The sequence below is a fragment of the Schistocerca nitens genome, chromosome 7, assembly GCF_023898315.1.
Source record: "Schistocerca nitens isolate TAMUIC-IGC-003100 chromosome 7, iqSchNite1.1, whole genome shotgun sequence".
Taxonomy (NCBI): Eukaryota; Metazoa; Arthropoda; class Insecta; order Orthoptera; family Acrididae; genus Schistocerca; species Schistocerca nitens.
The window spans coordinates 506,684,468-506,702,825 of NC_064620.1; the positions used below are offsets into that span (position 1 = coordinate 506,684,468).

At 43.5% G+C, this 18,358-nt stretch overlaps 2 protein-coding genes across 3 annotated transcripts in view; one reads left to right on the forward strand and one right to left on the reverse strand.

The window, feature by feature from the left end:
- The window catches only part of LOC126194740 (serine palmitoyltransferase 2), a 419,658-nt gene extending 412,216 nt beyond the window's left edge, over positions 1–7,442 (reverse strand). The window contains exon 1 of the mRNA XM_049933004.1: positions 7,284–7,442. The gene's annotated coding sequence lies outside the window, so the exon portion shown is untranslated. The remainder of the gene's footprint in view (positions 1–7,283) is intronic.
- Positions 1–18,358, forward strand: part of LOC126194739 (reticulon-1-like) — a 378,195-nt gene that overhangs the window by 323,554 nt on the left and 36,283 nt on the right. The gene's annotated exons all lie outside the window — the stretch shown is intronic.

Genomic DNA, 18,358 nt, shown 5'->3' on the forward strand with positions numbered 1-18,358 from the left:
TCACGTGTGTGTCACCTGTGGAGTCATCCTAAGTCTGTGTTGGCGCTGCTCTAACAGTAAATTACTCAAACGTACCATATTCCCTTAAAATTCATTTTAACATCCATAACGAATTCTTGATAGTCGTGACTTCTTCGCAGTCATTTGAGCGCAGATTATAGATTTTGAACGAATATATAGACTATGGGCCATGGCAACTGATAGGGAATAGAGGCCTACGTACACCCGTATCGCACTGAATCTTGTTAACGTACTGTTATCTGGGTATATATAACCTAAAATATTCTTGCTGAATTAAGTTCGTCCGGTTCACACTGTAGTTCGTTTGTTTTCCAGAGTTCCAGATTGTCTTCTGCTGTGGTGCTTTCACAAAAATACTTTCTCATAGATCTTAATCAGGATTTGTGACTAGAAAATACGATACAGCTGTCTCGTAACACATTGTGGACGGAACGCGAGGACGACATGGGCAGCGATAATTAATCAAGCAGACAGCACCCGAGTCTTCCCATTTCTTACAAGGGAACATCCCCATCGCACCCCCCTCAGATTTAGTTATAAGTTGGCACAGTGGATAGGCCTTGAAAAACTGAACACAGATCAATCGAGAAAACAGGAAGAAGTTGTGTGGAACTATGAAAAAATAAGCAAAATATACAAACTGGGTCGTCCATGCGTAAGATAGGCAATATTAACGGCAATGTGAGGCGAGGAGCGCCTTGGTCCCGTGGTTAGCGTGAACAGCTGCGGAACGAGAGGTCCTTGGATCAAATCTGCCCTCGACTGAAAATTTTGCTTTCTTTATTTTCGCAAAGTTATGATCTGTCCGTTCGTTCATTGACGTATCTGTTCACTGTAATAAGTTTAGTGTCTGTGTTTTGCGATCGCACCGCAAAACCGTGTGATTAGTTGACGAAAGGACGTGCCTCTCCAATGGGAACAGAAAACATTTGATCGCAAGGTCATAGGTCAACCGATTCCTCCACAGGAAAACACGTCTGATATTTTGTATACGACACTCGTGACAGCATGTGCGTCACATAACAGGAATATGTTGTCGACCCACCTAACTAGTACACCTGGCGAATGGGTGAAAAGATTCTTCTACCTTGCCCGATTTAGGTTTTCTTGTGGATGTAATAATCACTCCAAAAAAAGTGATGAAAACATAAGAGTTTGTCACATAAACTGAAAATAAAAAGTTAAAATTTTCGGTCGAGGGAAGATTTGAACTGAAGACCTCTCGTTCTGCAGCTGTTCACACTAACCACGGGACCACGGCGCTCCTCGTCTCATACTGCCCTTAATAGTGCTTATATTACACATGGACGACCCAGTTTGTATATTTTGCTTATTTTTTCATAGTTCCACACAACTTCTTCCTGTTTTCTCGATCGATCTGTGTTCAGTTTTTCAAGGCCTATCCACTGTGCCAACTTATAACTAAATCTGAGGGGGGTGCGATGGGGATGATCCCTTGTTAGACAGAGCAGACTCACTGGGAGACTCTTCGCCGGAAAGATAAGTCCTACTGAGGAAAAACTTGCCAAACACATCTGAAAGTCCTACGATGTTAGCAACGGCTAGAAGGGGAAATTGTGCTCAAAAGAAACGGCGGTGTCCACTTTGTAATATAGTGTTTCTTTGTATGGCTGTGCGTTTCAAAACAGTCGCAAACGGTGCGTAAAAACGGTATGTAATTTTTTTTTTTAGAACATAATGATTCATTGAAGCATTTTGTGTAAGGGATAGCCAAATGATACAGATCGAAAAAGTAAGTATCCCGTTCGTTATTCCAAAAGTAATCGCCAAAACTGTTAGTACATTTATCCCTCAATTGGATTTTTCTTGGATACTTTTGTGGCTTGATTCTGGCGAGTCGTGCCACTCTTGTTACGAAGAAAACCGACGGCCGCGAGTATCTTTCTCCAGGACACCAGAAATATGGAAATCGTATGGAAATCGTATGAAGATCAAAACTTAATGGAGGACGTGTAAAGGCTTCCCAGTAGAAAAAACGTAGGCAATATGTGGTCCGGCCCACGTGTTGCCAAGGTTGTTTAGAGTACGTACACCAGGTTTCATTATTTCACATAAAACGTCACAACTTCTTTTGCATTCAGTTACGAAGCTATGATTTTCGAAAAGCCAGCCTGGTTGGGGCAACTAGACACGGCTGTGGTCAGTAGATTCTCTAACACGTTAGAGACTGTCCTCAAAGAATCACAAACTGGGATTTAGCCTGTTTTTGCCCTGTAAGATCAGGATCGCAAAGACTTACAAATTGTACATTTAGAAATGTGAAGTGGCCTCTTATCAAACATGTGCTCAATCATTCATGACATCGTGATCGATGAAAAAGTACACTTCAACGGTCGTTTACCTTAAAGGCTTTACTCTCGATAGAGCTCAGGCAGACGGTAGCAAGTGTCACCAATTTCCACATGCTCCTTACACGACTTACAACACTGAGGGATAAAATATTTATAAATGATCCGGTTTCAAAGCAGCAAACGCATAGTCTTTAACTTCGTTACTGATGTACAGGGTCCTTCCAGGGCGAAGAACTTTGGTTTTACGATCTCAGCCGTATATGCAACTTTCTTCAGCAAACACATCTGAAGTTGGGATCCTCGCGTACCAATCATTATTGCGTTTGTCTAACATCTGTTGTTTCGGAGGCATTCTCTCATGATGCTGACAAGCAAACTTAAGAAGCAATCGCCGATGTATAACTGTTTTTTAAACGTATGTCATTTATTCTGGCGCGAAGCGCTTTAACCCAAAACCGCATCAATTTTATAAAGTTCTGAACACAACTTTACCGACATAGCTGTTGCAGTTAGTCCATCATTCACAGTAGCTCGACAGTGGATTTACGAGGATGAAACCAACGCTTCGGGCAGCGTATGATACGCTGATACAGAATAGAGCCTACACCATCTGATCAGAACTATCCGGACACCTATTAATGGAAGTCAGCGTGAGGTGTCCACCTTTCGCCTTTAAGATGGCTTGAACTGGAGTGGGAACACTTACAGTGGCGTCTGAATGTCTGAACAAATGGCTGCGCATTCTTAAAGCCAAAACCAGAGAAGCTAGTCAACCAGACGCTGGGGTCTGGAGAAAAAATTGACGTTCTAACACTTCCCAAAAGTGTTATTTCTGGAATGCTGTTGTCCGCAAACCATTGCCCCCATAGATGCTTTGTCAGGGTGAGCTGAGATGCCGATAATCAACCATAGCCTCCCTTCCGAATTGTTCCTCTACTTTGCGCAGTACACAATGCTGTTAAATGTGTTGGTATTCTTCTGGGTTAAGAGTTTCTTTAAGCGTTATAATGGACCACACCCTAACCACGAAAAACTGCCCCTTCAATAGCAACACTACCTCCGTACTCAACTTTTGACACTACACACGATGGCAGGAAACATTGCCCAGGCATTCGCCCAACCCCAATCCTTTCATTGATTTGTCATAGGGTTTATCACACCAAATCAATCGCTTCCAGACTTCTGCAGCACAGTGGTATCGCCTTTTACACCACTTCAAACTTCGTGTAACATTAAATACAGGAAGATCGGGCTTAGCTGCTAGACTGCTGTTCTTTCTAATTCCTTACGCATCGTCATTGTGGAGGACGGACTTCTGAAAGCACTTTGAAACTCAAAGGTGATTACTTTCGCTGACTTCGTTTTTTTTTTCTTTTCTTCTTCCACAACCACCCTCTGCAGTGGCGACAAGCCCTGTCCGTCAGCACATGACGTCTACCTGGTGGTGATTTAACTTTGGTTATTTCTAGGCGTTTACACTTCGTCACATCACTAACAGTGGACCAGAGCAACTTGTGAAGGTTTACAATATCCCTAATTTATTTGTTGCTCAAGTGACATAAAGCCCACGTTCGAAGTCACTGAGCACATTTGACACACATTCTGCTGTTACTTGCTTCTCTACTGACGATACAATACTCCATATATACTGGCGCGACAGTCTCCATTGTATGAGATGAGTGTTCAGATATTTCTGATCAGTTTGTGTGTACACAGTAAAAAAAAAAAAACTCAGAATACAGCAGAAATATGACTTCCTAACTCTTGCTATGCTGTTACGTATTGTTCTAACACTGTGAATATCGATTGTATCCTATATTATCTTCCAATCGAAGATAAACGTCTCATCTCATTGTCACTGAATTTAAAGTAATTTAAACTTTTGATGAGTTACTTGTTGCAAATAAGATGGCTTACGTGCTTGTGGACGGGAATCTAGAGCCATGCAAAGTTTTTACGTTTATCTGTAAAAATAGAAGCGAAAATCACTAGCAAAGTGGAGTGCATCTGGCAGATGGAAACCGTGACAGACGTCAGTGGTATTTCTTACGACTTGGTGTACAATTGCGAATCCACTTGCTGTAAACATGCAGTTCCTTTCATATGGAAACGAATCATTTTCTTCTGTCATGGAATTTGTAATACCAAACAGTTTCCGTAGTAGGGAGCTTTTTATGTTACTAGGTCGGTATTTTGAGAGCCGTAGTACTGAAATGGTAACACATTTGCTGTAGAACTGCAGCTCATGAATAACTGCTACTTTGTTGCAGAATGTCTTTATCAATCCGATCTACTTTGTTTTTCCCTTTACACAATAACTTTGTTTAATTTGTGATTCTTTTTGCATATTTTCGGCTTCGCGCGTGCGTCCATATAAAAGAGCAGCTTACAGATTTTACATTTTAATAATTCTAAACGCTAAATATAAGAATGTTATGAAGCCCCCATGTACATCACAGTTATTGCAATCTGAATGGAAACAGTTCCTCTCCGCACGCTAAATTGGACGATGACTTTCTCAGTAGGTAAAAGTGAAAGAGCTTATCCTATGTTGTACAAGTCAGCACACACTTTGAGGTTTTTACTTATATTTATAACCAAAATCGTGTTATAAAGTGTAGTAAGCATCTAATATGCGCGAGAAAACTGTTAGTAAATGGAAGTCAAGTTATTTCTTGGGAGTTGGAGACGTTCCATGTTGTCGCGCATTCACTATTACCAACCGTATAAATGATGTATGTATTCTTGAACAAACGACGTTGTTTTCACCAGGCCGTTGATCCAAAAGAGTACTTTATTCAGCACTGCTGGCCAGTTTACTGCTAAAATGTCATTTTCAAGCGCACAAACGTGGGAACATCGGCGTCATAATCACATGAGATGATCGACAATGGACACAACCAAGAGTGCCAAAAAACGCGCTACTGTTTGCAGTTAATTCAGTTTTTCTTGACATCTGCATTCCACGGTTCACACACTTCACACTTCATAACAAGTTTTGACAATTGATACGCATCTTCCAATCAGGACTGGCTTTTCTGTATCGGTTAACACCTGCGGGGTAAGTCTGTTGACTAAGCCTCTTCAAGGCATTGAAGACACTATTAAACGACTCTAGCATACAGATCTGTGGCTAATAGTAAAATGCCTAAAAATTGTAGGTCCCACGTAGAACTAGCTGTCAGTTGAAAAATCGGAGGACGAGGTCATCTCGAATGAGGTCATGCCTAGTAAAATACACATATTCAAATCAGTCTTCGGATTACCAGTTCCATCTTTCTTTATTGAAATCTTACATAACTACAGAAAAGGTGTACTGATCCGTAGATGGCTTCGTAAATGGCGAAGCATATTGTGAAAGATCCTCAGTGAATTCCACATAACATGAAGCGTTTAATATGTATATCAATTGTTTGGAAAGGGTGAAGACATCAAAGCCACATGTTCCGCATATAATGAGCAAATGGGTACGTAATTATCTTACATGATTAATGCTGTTAACACTCTGTCAAACGAGATGAACGGCGTCGAAAGCTGTGGAGGAGGAGAGTAATAATGATTGTGACGGAACAACGGCTAATCAAATATACAAGGAAAATCGTCAAACAGTCGTACAATTTGAGAAATTTTTTCACAGCCAGTTCCGGAAATTCAGTGTGCCATCTTCAGGCCCCATACGCACCTCATGTATAGATATTCAAACGTATCGATACTGGCTTACTGGAGCCATCAATATCTGGACTTCGTGAATACGTATTTGAAGTGATGGTTGTTGCTAAGTCTTCGAAGGAAGCACTTTAAATATCAATTTACGATATCCACATACTGATGACTCTAGTGTGCCAATATCGATACATTTGAATGGTACATTAAGTGCATATGAGGCCTGAAGATCGCATATTGAACTGCCGAAACTGGTTGCGAAAGTATAACAACTTCTCAGATTGAACATCTATTCGGAGACTTTCCTTGTTAAATAATATAAAAGATTGTTATTGTTGCAGTTGGTGTTAAAACGCTTTACGAATCAACCTGAGAAATATTATGAAATAGGCAAAGTGACTCAAATTCGTTATCACAGTGTAAACACCGTCGAGCAGGACTCGTTCGATAAACTCCGCCGTTGCAGGAAGCAAGAAGGTTGGAGGTATATATAAACACCAGTTCCAGCCGCCTGTCTTTTGTTTCGTCAAGTTTCTCAGTTACATCAGCGAAATCTTACGCAACAACAAGCGTTACATCACGGAGCTCGTCTTTCCTAAGGGCTTTTCGAATTCAGTTGCAAAAAATTTTCCCATTCAAAAGACCATATTTCAATAACAATCAGTTGCCATGTAGAAGAACACGGGCCCCTCAGAGCACAACCATTTACCGAAAACTTAACTCCTTTAAAGAAATAAGACGTTGGGTTTTATGCTACTAATCGGAGTGACCTCCAGCTAGTCACTACCCCGCCCCCCTCCCCTCTTTTCATTCAGCCATGTGCTAGTTCAGCGAAGAAGCGACAATCGTCGGCATTATCGACTAGCTTTTAAAACTGTCTTCGAAGGGCCCGATGAAAATGCAATTTGATCCCGTCACACAACAATCATACTTCTGTGGCTCACCCTCTGTAAGTAAAATAACAAATGTACATGTAAGTCGACGGTTATTTCTTAAACAGGTGTTCCTTGCAACTGTCACGTGAGTTTTGCCATATTCCGGTGTCCGCAGAGACTGGAATCGGGACAGTATAAGCGACGCAGAGAGCTTTAACGTCTATCCTTAAATCATAATTTTTAAGTGAAATTCGAAATACGCAGTCATCTAGTGGGCGAATGCACCACGACGTTCGTAGTGTGGAAAAGCCGTTCTGAGGTAATACCGACGACCAGTTAATACGAACCACGGTCATCATGAGTGTTAAAACGCAAACATTTGCAAAATGTGCCGACGACAGCAGTACACTACCTGAGATACACGAATCTGGTCTCGAAGAAGAGAAGCGTTCGCGGTCGGGCTTTGCGTGCCGGTTGCGCAGTGATATTTGTGCAGCCCGGGGCGGTCTGCGGCGGCGGTGCTGCCGCCCGTGGCGGGTCAGGGCGAGCTATTGATCGGCAGCGCTGCAGCACCTGCTGTCGAGTGGGGCCGCGCTGTCAGCAACGGCTCGCTCCGTTCGCATTTCTGCGGAGGCACTAAGTAGCTAGCGCCCTACTCGACGATCCCTCTCCTCGCAAATCCCCCCCGGGCGGTGGCCCCGACTTTGGCCGCCCCGTCGCGTCGCGGCGGTCCGGCGAGTCCACCTCCCTTTATATTTAGCAGAAGCGAGAGGCGCCGGGATCCGTGCCAAGGATGGCGGGCGTAGTGCCCGGCGCGGCCGCGGCAGCTGGCGCCGCGAGCCGAGCGGCCGAAGCGCCGCCGGCCGGCAGTGCGAGGGACCAGCGAACGCAGCGCCGCCCGTACACTCCAGTCGCGCCTCCCTACTCCGCTGAGGGAACGAACCGCTCACGACGACTAACTGACGTGCACTCACAGGCGCCGGCATGAGGCCTATCACGAAGGAGGACTGTAAGTAAAAGGCACGAGCGCGCCTGGGAATGTCTCGTACCTGTGCCAAGTGACGGCGTTGACACCGTGCCAGCAGCGCGATTCTTTGTATCTTGCTACTGATTTAAGCCCTTGGGAGCTTAGATGGCTATTCCTTATATAGAATTAATAGAGGGACTTCATATTTTTCGAAATAATCCGGAAATGATTCAATGGGGTTTCATAGGATCGCAGCAGTTGGAGGGCTTCGACGAGCATTGGAGTTCCCATACAGTATTCACGAAGCGAAATAAAAGGAAGAAAAATGTTATGACGATGTTCTGATTTGATTTGGAAAGTGTGAGGACAGTTTCTCAAATAGCATGCGCTGTTACACAGAATATCGCCCTCATCGGTGACAAGCGACGCCACAGAAGTCAATTGCCAAGGCCTCAATTTCTGCTACCTCGTTTTGAAGCTATGTAACGTAAGCGCGATGAAGAAAAGTTTAACAACTTGCCCTTTCACTTTTATGTTTTTGATAATGTCACTTCTGAAATAGTAAATTGATGTAGTTTCGTCAGTCTTAATTAGTATTCTCATAAGCCAGTAACTTTTGTATTAAATTTCCAAACTGGTCAGTATCAAGGTAATGTACGGTAACTCCGTGCGTTGTGTATAAGGTGCACCAGTGTGTAACTGGTATTGCACTCCCGGTAGGTAGTCGTGACGAAACTGCCATCCCAAGCGTAGCAAATTCTGTAAAAGATCACCATTGATAATTTGGGAATAAAATGCGAAATTCTGACATCCTGCATTTTCAGTTGTAACAATGACAATCCCCAAACCCAAATTTTTAGCGCAGTCCTGAAGTGGTAAACACGTGAAGAGGTTCGTATAGCTCTGCGAGTGGTATCTCCGACGCATGTCTGTTAAATCGGTTCAAACTAGTTTTAAAAAGTTAATATTTTGTCTGCGCCCTTGTCTATAATAGTCGTAGCCAGGACATCAGCACGGACACGGCGCTCATCTTTGACTTCACATATAGAAGTACGACTAATATCCAGTACGAAGAACACGACGTTAATTTCATGGTCTCTCTCTCTCTCTCTCTCTCTCTCTCTGTGTGTGTGTGTGTGTGTGTGTGTGTGTGTGTGTGTGTGTGTGTGTGTGTGTGTGTGTGTGTGGCTTTTTCCGCTGCAATCTGAACAGATTTAACACTACGAAGAAGCAAAGCCACGTACATATTAAGGCTAGCTTGAGAGGTGACCCTCCGTCGCTGCTTGTTAGACTCTCGTTACGTCATAAGACGTGACATGAACACGGAACGACTTCCTGTGACTTCTTTCCTCGGAATGTTAATGTAGCAGTTGCCAGCGGCTCCCGCAGATACAAACTAGGCCCAACTATGTCCACATGGCGACACACAGATTTCAGTCCCCACAGTAAAAGTTGAACGAAAACTTAAGGTGGAGTGTTACGTCCTCCGTGAATGTTCAGTTTGGTTTCGGGCGGTACAGTGGGCTCTACTCGTGTACAGTAGCTATTTACGCAATGTGTGAGTTGTTCGGCATTTTACCCTTTTCCATATAGAACTTCACTGTTGATTTTGTTCTTATTAAAACCACAAAGCGGATGTTTGAGGATTTTCAGAATTAGGAATATTATACTTTATGAAGTCTTTAAGTTACATCTACGAAAACTGCGGAAAAACTTGGGTCAGAGAGGCGTAACTTCGATTTTGCGGACGGTAACACCCATGTAAAATGGCGCCTGGTTTGCATGTGACTGCGCGGTGGAGGCTGCCCGCCCACGTAATGGTTGCGTCACCGACGGCGCGGCCAGCCGGGACCTTCGCTCTGTCCCAAACGACTTGTCTTCATTAATGAGTCGCCAAAGGGGGCCGCACTTCCTCAGGGAAGGCTAAGCATTGTACGGAAATGGTGTACTCCACAGCCAGTCCCGAGAACTATCTGAGAGCATTCTACCTCACAAATGGGGATATTTATTTGTAGCCTCGAACACGTATTTCCGGAATATTTTCTGATGATAAAAGTTCACAAGCCGAAATTTTATAGAATCTGACTTGCAAAACTAGTTCGTAAACTAAGTATGCTAGTGTATCTTACAGGTATTACAACAAATTTCAAAAAACATGTTCATATAGAGATCTAGCGTTACCAGCCGTGCGAGTTCAAACAGGCACCTACTCCGTAAACTTACCTATTTTCTGGCGCATACACTGCCGCATAGCCTCATTGTTTCCAGAAACAACGTTCAGTCCTATCGTCTCAACGAACTTATGTGATGTAACAAGTCTACTTCGAACAACATTTCGACATTATCAAGAAACAATCTACGGCCAGTGCAACGTTTTGCATCATTCTAAACTATTTATGCTAGCAGATAATTCGCTTGACACTTCGACAAATGTATGAAGACCCTAAGGAGTGTCCAGTCATTCCAAGATGTGTTGCCATACTCGAACTAGAAAGCCTGATGTTCTTAAAAACATCGGGAATCCGATGTATCTATATTTTAAAAAAGGAAGTATCGGTATATCAAGGGAAAAATTGGCTGCACATTGTAAATATACTGCCGCGTTTGAAGCTGTGTATTTAAGTATTGATTATTGATATTGTGTATATCAACAAGCTATCACCCTTAGAGCAAGAGCTGAAAGGAAACGATGCACCTTCACGCTTGGCGATAACCGCTTCCCTAACAATGGTAAGAGCATGTAAGTGGTACAGTAATAGGTGTCCGATGGGTCCGTCGTTCGGTTTCGTCACGTATCGGATTTGTCCGGAACACTTCGTGTCTACTTCTACATTTTTTTATTTCTGCAAACGCCAGCGACCTAGCAGTTCTGCCAAAATGAGATATGAAGTTTAACGTTGCACTTCCTGTTGGTACCACCGAGCGCTGAATACGTCAGCGTTTCCCCTCGCACGTCTCCGCCCAACGCAAAGACCAATCTTGTCATTTAAATTTTTATTCATTTTCAGCATCTGTTTTTGAAGAACGCTGATGTGTAGAAATACCACACTAGTTGCGTTAATTTTTTTACGCAAATGGTGTGCTATTTCTTCGCATGGGAAGTTTCGTTACTCCATTCACACCGCCGCTCCCCAGTGCAATTGGACTACTTTGTACCACATATACTTGCTTCACAGCCAGTGATAAAAGCTCAAAAAATGAGTAAGATTACATCAAACAGTGAAAGTAAAATAGTTGTACTACAATTTCAAATATTTACCAATTGTGAAAAAATATAATATAAAAGAGAAATATTGGCACACCATATTTCCATTTCGATAACGATGTATCGATTACCAGGATATAAGAAGTCGCGGATATATATAGATACTTCATATAGATAAGTCGATATTTTATCAAAAGCCCTACTTCGAACCCCGTTAAGCTCGCGTCCACGTACAAGGATGAAAGGACAGCAGTGATTCGTAATCTCGACTCGTTGAGAAAACTTTAAGGTTTAAAGTATCATTCATTATATTTTTTAGTGACGGTTCTATGAGATTTTGTTGGTGCACCTTTAAAGCCCATGTTAAGACTTCCCGCCGTTTTAAAGCCACGCGCACGCGCTGTCGGGTGTTCGTGGACCTGGATCCATCCATTTGACTAAATGTTTGTGATGCTAATACAGAAGCAGTTTTTGCACTGAAGTGATCTTACTCGTAACTTCTGGGAGTATCATTGGACCAAGTTAGGTCTGCTACAGAAGGGCAAACAGTAGTTCCTTTAACGCCGTGAGCGTAATTTTTGTAGCAGAAGTAGGTTTACACAGTTAGCCTACTTGGCAACTGGTGGGTGGACACGGCGTCGGAACGCTGCAATGCAGCGACTGTCCGGTACGACCTTGGCTTTGGGTAACCGGCGAGCGCCATGAATGGCAGGCAGCTCAACAGTGGGACGCTTTCGCGGTGCGCGGACTAGCTTGCTTTTCAGTATCGCCTCTTTAACACCAGCGTTTCTGTTCTAGACATGACAAGGTGGTTTCTCCAGCCCACGATGTCACATCACAATGTCTCATACGTCAGCTGTGTTACATTTGGACAGCCGGAAGAACGTTGTTCTTACGTGGTGGAGGGAGGTCAGTCGGAGCAGAGCAACAAATGGGATACAGTTTGCCAAATATTGCAGGGTGCTGACAATAATGCTAAAGCTTCTGCTGTAGCATTAAATTGCCGCGAAGCAGCTTTCTCGGCATATTACGATACGCTGTTGGCAGAATGGTTGTTTAGTTATCGTCGATCTGAGGAGATCGGGCATATTGATGCGTCGGTTAATTTTTAGTTTCGGCAATGGAAACTGAACACACCGTACGAAAGTTATCAGAGACGTCCTCTGCATCAGAGTAATATTTCGGAGAATTGTGATTTGGTTAGGGGTTTTCTTGACGCACTTGTGTAAGGATCAGTAACATTTCAAATAATACATGTTTGTTAGAATGTTACATATTGCGCGCGTCATAAGAGTTACGTGCCACTGCAGAAAGTACGTCGTTATCAGGGCAACAGAGCTGCTAGATCATGTTCTGTGGTCTGGAATATAGGTAGTGTATTTTGTTTCTCCTTCAGTAAGATTTAAGTCTTCGCTATTAATGATTTTCTGTTCACTAGACATAAATAAGTTAGGTGAAAGATGACTCACATGCGCCAGGGAAAAGTGTAATGAATGTTTCGTGTGACATCAGCACGCTGCGCTTGCGTTTGTGTTATGACGTCAGAACGTGTGTGGGAGGGAAAGCGCAGTGTGAGTCAGGCAGAGAGTGTACGCAGCCCAAGGTCACGTGGCCGCCTGCGCAGGGGAAGTCGCAGGTGCAGGCGCTCGCTGTAGCTGCAACTGCCTCCAGGATTTCTACAAGAGGCATACGATTCTAGATATAGGTAGACGTCAAAATTTAAATTATAACCACTTCAGCTCCCATTAAGGTTGAAACACACTAAACTTAGACGAACATTCTCGCGTCACATCGTAGTTCATAGATTCAGTATTATGAGACAGTGGTGTGAAGGGCTTAAACAAAATTTATATTAATAGTTCTAATCGAAGTTAGTTAGGGGAATTAGATACACCGTAAAGAACTGATCGAAGATAAAAGGCTTGGTATAAACTATTTTAACTATAGAGTAGAACAGTATTTAGAGGAAAGACTGTTGTTTCGGCTTGCTCTTTTTGTGACTTTATGATAACGACGCCTTAAACTAACTTGTCTGTTGTACCAAACGACATGGCACATCCATTTCGGAGAAACCGAAGCATCCAACAAGAAAAGGGGGGGGGGGAGAGAGAGAGAGAGAGAGGGAGGGAGGGAGGGAGGGAGGGGCGGTGAGAGAGGGGGGGTGAGAGAGGGGGAGGGGAACTGGTTTCCTTCCATGTCACCCGATCAGTGTTCAGTCTGTAATGACATTGTCGTCGACGGTGCTTCGCTGTAAGTCGTTCGTTTTTCACTACTGACTACTTTTTTTCTTTTAGGGCAATAATAAGTTTCTAACGCAGATTTTCAGTATCGTAATACACTACTGGCCATTAAAATTGCTACACCACGAAGATGACGTGCTACAGACGCGAAATTTAACACAGGTAGAAGATGCCGTTATATGCAAATGATTAGCTTTTCAGAGCATTCACACAAGGTTGGCGCCGGTGGCGACAGCTACAGTGTGCTGACATGAAAGTTCCCAACCGATTTCTCATACACAAACAGCAGTTAACCGGCGTTGCCTGGTGAAACGTTGTGATGCCTCGTGTAAGGAGGAGAAATGCGTACCATCACGTTTCCGACTTTGATAAAGGTCGGATTGCAGCCTATCGCGATTGCGGTTTATCGTATCGCGACATTGCTGCTCGTGTTGGTCGAGATCCAATGAATGTTAGCAGAATATGGAATCGGTGGGTTCAGGAGGGTAATACGGAACGCCGTGCTGGATCCCAACGGCCTTGTATCACTAGCAGTTGAGATGACAGGCATCTTATCCGCATGGCTGTACGGATCGTGCAGCCACGTCTCGATCCCAGAGTCAGCAGATGGGGACGTTTGCAAGACAACAACCATCTGCACGAACAGTTCGACGTTTGCAACAGCATGGACTATCAGCTTGGAGACCATGGCTGCGGTTACCGTCGACGCTGCATCACAGACAGGAGCGCCTGCGATAGTGTACTCAACGACGAACCTGGCTGCACGAATGGCAAAACGTCATTTTTCGGATGAATCCAGGTTCTGTTTACAGCATCACAAAGGTCGCATCCGTGTTTGGCGACATCGCGGTGAACGCACATAGGAAGCGTGTACTCATCGCCATACTGGCGTATCACCCGGCGTGATGGTATATGGGGTGCCATTGGTTACACGTCTGTCACCTCTTGTTCGCACTGACGGCACTTCGAACAGTGGAAGTTACATTTCAGATGTGTTACGACCCGTGGCTCTACCCTTCATTCGATCCCTGCGAAACCCTACATTTCAACAGGATAATGCACGACCTCATGTTGCAGGTCCTTTTCGGACCTTTCTGGATACAGAAAATGTTCGAATGCTGCCCTGGGCAGCACATTCTCCAGATCTCTCACCAATTGAAAACGTCTGGTCAATGGTGGCCGAGCAACTGGCTCGTCGCGATACGCCAGTCACTACTCTTGATGAAGCTGCATGGGTAGCTGTACCTGTACATGCCATCCAAACTCTGTTTGAGTCAATGCACAGGCGTATCAAGGCCGCTATTACGGCCAGAGGTGGTTGGTTGTTCTGGGTATTGATTTCTCAGGAACTATACACCCAAATTGCGTGAAAATGTAGTCACATGTCAGTTCTAGTATAATAAAAAATGGTTCAAATGGCTCTGAGCACTATGGGACTCAACTGCTGTGGTCATAAGTCCCCTAGAACTTAGAACTACTTAAACCTAACTAACCTAAGGACAGCACACAACACCCAGCCATCACGAGGCAGAGAAAATCCCTGACCCCGCCGGGAATCGAACCCGGAAACCCGGGCGTGGGAAGCGAGAACGCTACCGCACGACCACGAGATGCGGGCTCTAGTATAATATATTTGTCCAATGAATACACGTTTATCATCTGCATTTCTTCTTGGCGTAGCAATGTTAATGGCCAGTAGTGTATAAACGTACAACAGTTCTTGTCTGTAGCTAGTGAACATTATTTCGGCCAAATTTTGCCAAAAATGCATTTTTGTAGCGAATTTGTGGACACAGGAATAAAAACATGAAAGTGTTCCTCACATGACAATGTTTCGAGTGGTATAGTCACAAATAAACAAAAGTTACTACAAAGCCTTATTTATGAGGACTGCAGTGGACAAGCAGCGTAACGCCCTCCTTGGTTCTCTGCCGTAAGATTTTTACGCGGAATCGACAGAACTCTCACGAAGCCAACAAAGGCAGCTTCCGACGTAATAAATGATAAACAGGGTGACACTACTCAGTTCAAATAAAATCTCGGTGCGGTTCAACATGTCGAAAATAGTGTTTCAACAGCATGAAGCTTGCGTGATTTTGTTCATGATTTTGGAGAATGGTTCAACGCTGATGGGATATTAATACTTTGTAATCAATGGGGAGTTCATACAGAAAATAAAGCGGTTCAATGTGCAACAGCATTGCAATACCGCCACACATAGCAGCTCTGTGAAAAGAAGGGCTAAAAATAAGACAAACGCTGTTATTTGATCACAGGTCCCATTTCAAAAGTCCAATTGTTCAAGGACTTGCCTGAGATGGTCTCCCTGGCAGCATTCCATTAGAGAAGGAAAAAAAAAATCAACTCTTCAGACAGTTGGTGGTGAACTACACGACACATCCAATTCCCGATGAATCTACATTGAGAAACAACTATTTCTCGTGCTAGGAGGTGGTACTCAACAAAACACGCATTAGTGTTCCTGACCAAAAGATCGGGATTTACATAGATGAACACAACGATGTGGCGTGGGTGTTGTTGCAAAGTGGGTGTTCCAAAAGTTGACAGGTCTGGAGAAATGTTCCTCTTAACATGAGAAGCACAACTCCACAAGTGTCATTTTGTTTCAGTCTTCGGAAGCTACTGTGGCCGCGTGGTGTAAACAGAGGCAACGTTTTGCTGCTGGTGACAGACCTTGCTTCATACATACTAAAGCAGCCAAGAGGCTTTAAGATTCTATATCCCGCTATGGTGTACGTGACTTGGCTTAGACAACTGTTACACAGAGGTGCAGAAGAGCTGCGATTAAATTACGGTGGTGAGGACAAATTAAATTCCTTTGGAAAGAAAGTCCATGTGAAAGTTCTGTTGTGGGTGCAGAAATTCAAGGACCGAACACCTTCACTGCCTCTCAGCCTTACACGATGAGGTTCGTGGCTTAATGCTGCTGAGTATTACTGCACCAAATACACCAAAATAAAGACAATCTTTTGTGAGCTTGAAGCGACGAATCTGTTTGTCAAAACTGTGAGAGGGGTCTTCCGATACCTCGTCTGGAAACTTGGCACATGTCAACGCAAACTTTTCAGTAGTATCAAAAGCCATCACATGATTGGAAGCTGCTGGTACACAACTGCGTGACGCCCTGGATCTTGTGCCAACATGTACAGAGCAAGTTGGGTTCAGCTCATCGTCATATGGCTGACAAAGGAAACAAATTTCAAAGTGGTCTTCAGCGACATCCTGGATATTATAGTTCCCAGAATTAGTATACCTGCGAATGCCACAACATTGTAAGACAGTGGACCAAAGCTAGCCTGCAGTAACGTCACCGCCTTGAACTGCGTTCCTGTTTCGTCCTGTGATGATAGCTTTTCCAGGTACAAAACTGTCTTTAGCGAATAACATATCATTGAAAACAGAAAACATGAAATAGCATCGTATGATACAGTGCAACTCTGCAGTGTTGGAATGAGTGTTACTGTTCTCACTGTATTGTTTTTCTTCAGACACGTGCCGAAATTTCAAAAATAAGTGCTAGTTGGTTTCAGACACTGCAAAATGTATTTACTATACTAACAATCTGTTCAGAAGTGAATTTTGTTTTGGGTTGTATATAAAAACCCAACTAGAATGCATTTAATAAACCATACATAGTATTTCATGGATATTTATATGGGTTTTAAGTCATAAATGCTTACATATTTCGCTGTTTTTTGGGCCATTAAAATTCATGCAAGTAAAAGATAGTTAGAATTACTGTTTCGGAAATAATACATCGGGCAGCCGCTGTGTTAGATTGTGAAACTAACCCGTGAAATTCATGCTACAACGACAAACTTAACACGAACTGAGCAGCACTACCTTACAATGCACAAGAGGAAGAAACCGTACTCTGGCGTTAATTCCAAAAAGCTATGTACCAAAGCAATATATGAATAAAGGCCAGGGAGCGACAGTTGTTCGTGAGCGGCATATTGTTGTTGTGGTCCTCAGTCCCGAGACTGGTTTGATGCAGCTCTCCATGCTACTCTATCCTGTGCAAGCTGCTTCATCTCCCAGTACCTACTGCAACCTACATCCTTCTGAATCTGCTTAGTGTATTCATCTCTTGGTCTCCCTCTACGATTTTTACCCTCCACGCTGCCCTCCAATGCTAAATTTGTGATCCCTTGGTGCCTCAAAACATGTCCTACCAACCGATCCCTTCTTCTAGTCAGGTTGTGCCACAAACTTCTCTTCTCCCCAATCCTATTCAATACCTCCTCATTAATTACGTGATCTACCCACCTTATCTTCAGCATCCTTCTGTAGCACCACATTTCGAAAGCTTCTATTCTCTTCTTGTCCAAACTGGTTATCGTCCATGTTTCACTTCCATACATGGCTACACTCCACACAAATACTTTCAGAAACGACTTCCTGCGTCTTAAATCTATACTCGATGTTAACAAATTTCTCTTCTTCAGAAAAGATTTCCTTGCCATTGCCAGTCTACATTTTATATCCTCTCTACTTCGACCATCATCAGTTATTTTGCTCCCTAAATAGCAAAACTCCTTTACTACTTTGTCTCATTTCCTAATCTAATCCCCTCAGCATCACCCGATTTGACTACATTCCATTATCCTCGTTTTGCTTTTGTTGTTCATTTTATATATAAGGAACAAGTATTAAGATATTGTTTCCTCGTGGAAATAGTGCATTTGACAGCAAAACACCTTCGGTGGCCACCTCGTGCGGAACATCGTGTAGCCGCGTGAGGTGGCGTAGTGCTTAGCGGACTACTCTCGCATTAGGGAGGACATAGATTCCAATTCCCGCCCTTGCCCAGATGTGAGTTTTTCGTAGTTCCAATAGAACGTTTGTGCCAAATGCTGGAATAGCTTCTTTGAATAGGCCTTTTTCTTCCCTATGCTCCCTTCTTAAGTTTGTGCTTGGTCTCCAATGACTACGAGAAGTCACAGTAAACTTCCATGCTCTTTAGCAGTTACTTTGTATTCTGCCATACTTCCCCCAGAAGTTAGCGCCTTTTTATAAGGATTTCTTAAGTGTAGCAGCTGCATTTTGTAACT